Source organism: Pinus tabuliformis, chromosome 4_2, assembly GCF_031772625.1.
Source record: "Pinus tabuliformis cultivar Carrire ecotype Pingquan chromosome 4_2, CPIR1, whole genome shotgun sequence".
Taxonomy (NCBI): Eukaryota; Viridiplantae; Streptophyta; class Pinopsida; order Pinales; family Pinaceae; genus Pinus; species Pinus tabuliformis.
The window spans coordinates 88,141,842-88,147,841 of record NC_142304.1 but is presented as its reverse complement, the minus strand read 5'-3'; positions in this window follow the sequence as shown (position 1 = coordinate 88,147,841).

The following is a 6,000-nucleotide window of genomic DNA, read 5'->3' as shown; positions in this document are numbered from 1 at the left end:
GAGCGACTTGCTACCATTAAGCTTTGATGTTCTCCCAATTTTTCCCCAGTCATTTCTGACCAGTACCTCTTTATTTTTGTCAAGCTTGAGGAGGATAACATATGCTTGTTCTATAACCTGCCCTTCGGGCAAGCCCATCGCTATGATTTAACGAGCTTAGCGATAGGGAAACTCGTTCTCGTCTAAAGACAAGTTTGTCGCTATTTAATCATTTTAACGAGTCTAACGACAAGGAAAACTCGGTCCTTTTCATTTTTAGAGAGTCTGAAAAGGTACAGAAAGTTAACTCCATAATTCCTTTTTCGTCATCTAATCCCTTAAGTCCGAAAAAGTATAAAACAATACAGAAGGGATGAGTGTTCAGTACTTTTAACGAGCCGAACAAGACAAGCGCTCGATCTTTTTGTGCAATAATCCCTCAGGTCCAAAAAAGATTAAAATCTAGAGGAGGGATAGCTCTTCCGGTCGTTTAACGAGCTGGAAGGCCAAAACTCGGCAAACTTTTCATATTTTACGAGTCAGATGAAAAGAGCTCAAAGAAGACTCGTCTTTTGAGGAACGAGTGATAAACAGGGATAGCAGCAGATTCCAGGTACAGGTTGGAATTTTCCAATCACGGCAGTGTCACAAGGATGGCTAGGTGAAATCACTCTTCGCAGCTGTTTCTCAAAAGAGGTAAACACATAAATGGGGGTGAATGATCGGCCAAATGAAAAGTGGAGGTGACGGTGCACAAACACGACCAAGGCTTTAATGGCTGATGAATTTACGATCTCAAAAGGTTATTTACCGGTTCATTTTTTCTGAATGAGCTTGAACTCTAAAGGAAAGCCTGCTCATAAACTTATGTTTATTTTTTAACGAGCATGAACTATGTGCTAAAACTGCTCGGATCTTGCGTTTATTTTTTAACGAGCATGAACTATGTGCTAAAACTGCTCGATGATAAGTTTGCATGCCCCCAGCATAATAATGACGCATGTCAAAGGAGGATGTTCTTCTATATACTTGTTTTACATAGATGCTTTTGTGTTTACATGTATATTTGATGCAACCTAATCCATGCTTCAATTATGATTGCTTGTATCTCGTAGTTTGCTCCCTTTTGTTGTGCAGATTCTGTGTGTAGCTGGATCGGCTTGGAGAGTAAAGAGCTGGGAACGGGATACAAAGCGAGAAGGACAAGGATCGACTAAGCGCAAGACACCAGGTTGGTTGATCCTCTCTCTATTCTCTCTGTGCTTTCATAAAGATGAACATGAAAACTTTGTCATTCAGTTGTTGCTAAAGTCTGTCACCTTTAGAAAGGGTTAGTGTCATCCGCATCGGATACTTTTCCCCACAACACCCCTATATACGCGACAGTACGTGGGAGCTCAAGTCTGTGCTAGACCACTATCGAGTCACAAAAGGAGGAATCACCCAACCGTAATGTGAAACAACAGTGACTAGGTTTAACGACGCTGGAGCACGTCTCTAGCCTAGACCTCTAATCAGTGAGCGTTATGTTCCAATGCATTTTTAAGTTCATTCAGTTCATTTCATGGTTGATCTTTGATTAAGTTTCGATTTCCAGGTCCTACTGTATGTAATCTCTCACAATTCCCTAAATGCAAGCTATATGCCAAAGAATATCATTTTGTTCGATGAATACTAACTACGAGAGAGTTGAGAATTTTTCAAACAAACAAATGACCACAAACAATCAAGAACCACTCTAACGCAGCTAATGGCAATAAACGATTTTTTTATTTTTTTTTAATCACTAATCAATGAAAAGCTTCTAATTTCAATTAACTAATTCAACGCAAAAGAGATTGTTCGTTTTCTTTTCAATGGAAAAGTGCACTAAACAAATTTTGAGAGATAATAACACCGAGCAAAAGAGACAAATTTCACTCAATGAGAACTCAATCAAATCCTCAAAACACCAAGACAGTCCTTCAAACCAAGAAGAAATCACAAATAGCTCTATGAGCTATGTAATCTAAGCCCAAACGAAGTCAAGCGAAATCCAGGTGGAAAAGAAACCAATCACTTGAATATCAATAAAAGGCTTTGACAACTACTGAGTAAGTGCAAAAAGTAATCACAAAGTTGTCTGGACGATCAAAGAACCCAAGACTCCTACGGAAGGCTCGATGCACAAAGCCACTAGATGCCCTAGGGCTAAAATGTGAAATCGATAGAAAGAGGTAAACACCCGAAGGACGGAGGTCTAAAACCAGTCAAACAAGGATCAAACACACTCCAGTAATTGAAAAATACGTGGCAAGATACCAACCCAAGCTCAGAAGGCTCGAAAACAAGCAAACTGGAAAAGTTGACAGGCCTGGCGCGAATGTCAGGCTATAACTCGCGCTTTTATGGGATTGGCGTGGGTTGTCTTTGAGCAACTTGCACCAATTGGCGCGACTGTAAGGCTAAAAAGCGCGCTAATCAAGTTTGCTAAATCAAAAACAAAAAAAAGCAATCGAGGGCTTGAAAACAGTATCTAGGCAGACCAGGAAGCAAGAGACAACAAGAAATCTAACCCAGAAAGCTATCTAATCAATCAAACAAGAAACCAAAGAGACAAGACTCCCCAACGGAGTTGCCAAATTTTTGTGGAGGTAAAAGCTCTCTGCGGACAGAGACGATCCCTACTAGCCCAGAACGGGTCTAGCAACAATCAAACAATGCTATCATGCAAGTTACTAATTGCAAATAAAAAGTGGATGGTGAGAACTTACTTAGATTCCAACGCTAATGTTCGTAGAAGAGACGTTGCTCTCGTTCCTTTGCCTCGGCCGGTCACAATCCCCACGATCTCCATGATTGGACACCTGCACATGCAAAGAACAACACGAATACAAGCATAAAATCTAGTAGATGCAATTATATATCAGTCAGAAAAGATATAACTCAACATCGATCATGAGACAATGAGAGTGGAACCATAATGATAGTCATCTATTATTAATAAATAACAAAGAAGAATACAACCATAGTTCTGACGTCAAATCCTCCTTTGGCTGGGTAGTCAGCTACACAAGTCTTGCAAAGCTTGTTGGGATAGGGAACAAGCCTCTCTCTCTTTGGGTGACAAGAATCTCCTTACTTAGATTTGGCCTTATGGGTGCAAAGAAGGCTCTTGCAGCTTCAAACTCTTGAACTCCTGGTATTCTCTATCACTATGCTAGAACTGGAACTACTAATAGCTTGCTCAAGGCATAGAGACAAGCTTTTATAGATAGAGAGGAAAGAGATAGGATCAACCACATTATTCATGGGATTGGCTTTATCACTTGGAAACTTCCATGAAAGGTGGAAAACCACTTCCCTTCTGTGGAGATTCAAAGCCAAACCATCCTAGCTGAACATAGATTCAGTTGGTGAATGGGTCAAGGAGAACCTTCGGAAGCTTGTTCGTTGAAAACTTTACTCAATTCGGTTGGCGCGAGTGCGACTCTGAGACAGAGCGCGAATGGCGTGCCCTTTTTAGAGGATTACCTTCATTGGCGCGGGCAGTGAACTGTGGACCCGTGCTAATGCAAAAAGAGCTGTTTTCATGGATATTCTACATGAGATGTTTTCAGGGCATATGAAGCTCATACTTAGAGGAATATGATGCAAGTGGTTTCAGGTCATGTCACTTCTCACAGGTCCCAGAATGAGTCCTCCAGTGTGCGGGTGAGGGACAACAGGGACGGTGACAAACGGTGACAAATTACTGTGTAACACCTTCGTTTCAGTCGTGCAGGCGCTCATGTTAACTCATTCAGGCGGGTCATTTGAGGGTGTCCATGTCAAATCATTCAGGTGTGTCATTCGGGTGGGTAGTTTGAGCACATCCGTGAAAACTCATTCGGGTGGGTTGTTTGAGGGCATCCGTGTAAACTCATTTGGGCGGGTAATTCAGGCGGGTCAGGCGAGGGTGTCCATGTAAACTCGTTCAAGTGGGTCAGACAACGGTGTCTGTGTAAACTCATTTGGTCAGGTCATTCAGTGTGAGGGCATGCTTGGGCACACGAGCCTGTATCAAAAATGCTAAGTTGTGACCCGGGGTGGGGTTTGTGCATGTTCGTGTAGCTCGTTTGCCCGACTCTCCCTAGTCCCTTCGTTTTGGTCGTGTTGGCATTGATGCAAACTCATTCGGGTGGATCATTTGAGGACGTCTGTGTCAAATCATTCGGGTAGGTTGTTCAGGCAGGTGGTTTGACGGCATCCATGTAAACTCTTTCGGGTGAGTCGGGCGAGGGAATCCATGTAAACTCGTTTGGGCAGGTTGGGCAAGGGTGTCTATGTAAACTCGTTTGGTTGGGTCATTTAGTGTGAGGGCACACCCAGGCACATGAGCCCATATAAAAAATGTTAAGTTGTGAGCCGGGGTGGGCTTTGTGCATGTTCGTTCAACTCGTTTTCCCAGCTCTCCCTTGTGCCTTCGTTTCGATCGTGTGGGCACCCATGTAAACGCATTCGGCCAGGTTGTTTGAGGGCATCCATGTCAACTCATTCAAGTGGGTCACTTGAGGGCGTGCATGTAAACTCGTTCAGCCGGGTCATTCAGATGGGACATTTGAGGGCGTCCATGTAAACTTGTTCAGGCGAGTCAGGCGAGGGCATCTGTGTAAACTCGTTCAGGCGGGTTGGATGAGGGAATCCATGTAAACTCGTTCAAGCGAGTCAGGCAAGGGCATCCGTATAAACTCGTTCGGGTAGGTCGAGCCAGTCGGGTGAGGGCATCCATGTAAAAATTTTTAGTGGGGTCACTTAGTGTGAGGTCACGCCCAAGCACACAAGCCCGTATAAAAAATGCTAAGTTGTGACCCGGGGTGAGCTTTGTACACGTTTTTGTAGCTTGTTTTCCCGACTCTACCTTGTGCCTTCGTTTCGGTCGTGTGTGGGCATCCATGTAAACTCATTTGGGCCAGTCGTCTGAAGGTGCCCATGTAAACTCATTCGAGTGGGTTGTTTGAGGGCATTCATGTAAACTCATTTTGGAGGGTCGTTTATGGGTGGCCATGAAAACTCGTTCGGGCGGGTAATTTGAGGGCACCCGTGTTAACTCGTTCAAGCGGGTCGTTTGAGGGCTCCCGTGTAAACTCATTTGGGTGGGTCATTTGAGGGTGTTCGTGTAAACTTGTTCGAGAGAGTCATTTGAGGGCACCTGTGTAAACTCGTTTGCTCAGGGCATTCAGTGCGAGGGTGTGCTTGGGCACACAATCCCATATCATAATTGCTAAGTTGTGACCCAGAGTGGGCTTTGTGCACATTCATGTAGCTCGTTTTCCTGGCCCTCCCTTGTGCCTTTGTTTCAGTCATGTGTGAGCACTCATGTAAACTCGGTCAGGTTAGGTCAAGTCAGGTTGTGTCATGTCCTGTGAGGGCACCCATGAAAAATCATTCGGTTGGGTCGGTTCGGGTCATGTGAGGGCACCCATGTAAACTTGTTCGGGCGCGGTCTTGCTTTTCGTGTGAAAAGTGGGCTGGTAATTGAGATGTTTGTTCAGTTTTTCCTAAAGGATGGCCTTGGGTCATTTGTAGGGTGGTTGATTCTCATCTACTCTCCATCCCCACTCGGTAGCACATGACCAGTAATGTTGGCCATGCTCGTCTTGGTCCCTGGGTTGGCTTTTCATGTGAAAGGTAGGTTGGTAATTAAGTTGTTTTTTTGGATTTACCTTAAGAATGGCCTTGGGTCATATGTAGGGTGCCCGATTTTCATATTCTTTCCATCCCCACTTGGTAGCACATAAGTGGTAATGTTGGCCATGCTCGTCCTGGGAGGAATATGTGAATAATTCCCCTTCTACTCTCCATGTTCTTGGAGTTGTATGGATTGTTGTGGTGTGGCTCCTGAGATCGTCTTGGTCCCTCATGCCCATCCAAATGATACAAGTGATAGGTTCTCTTCTCATGTGAAAGTTGGGTTGGTAATTGAGTTGTTTTTTTCTGGTTTTCCTGAAGAATGGCCTTGGATCATTTGTAGGTTAGCCGATTTTCATCTTCTCTCCATCC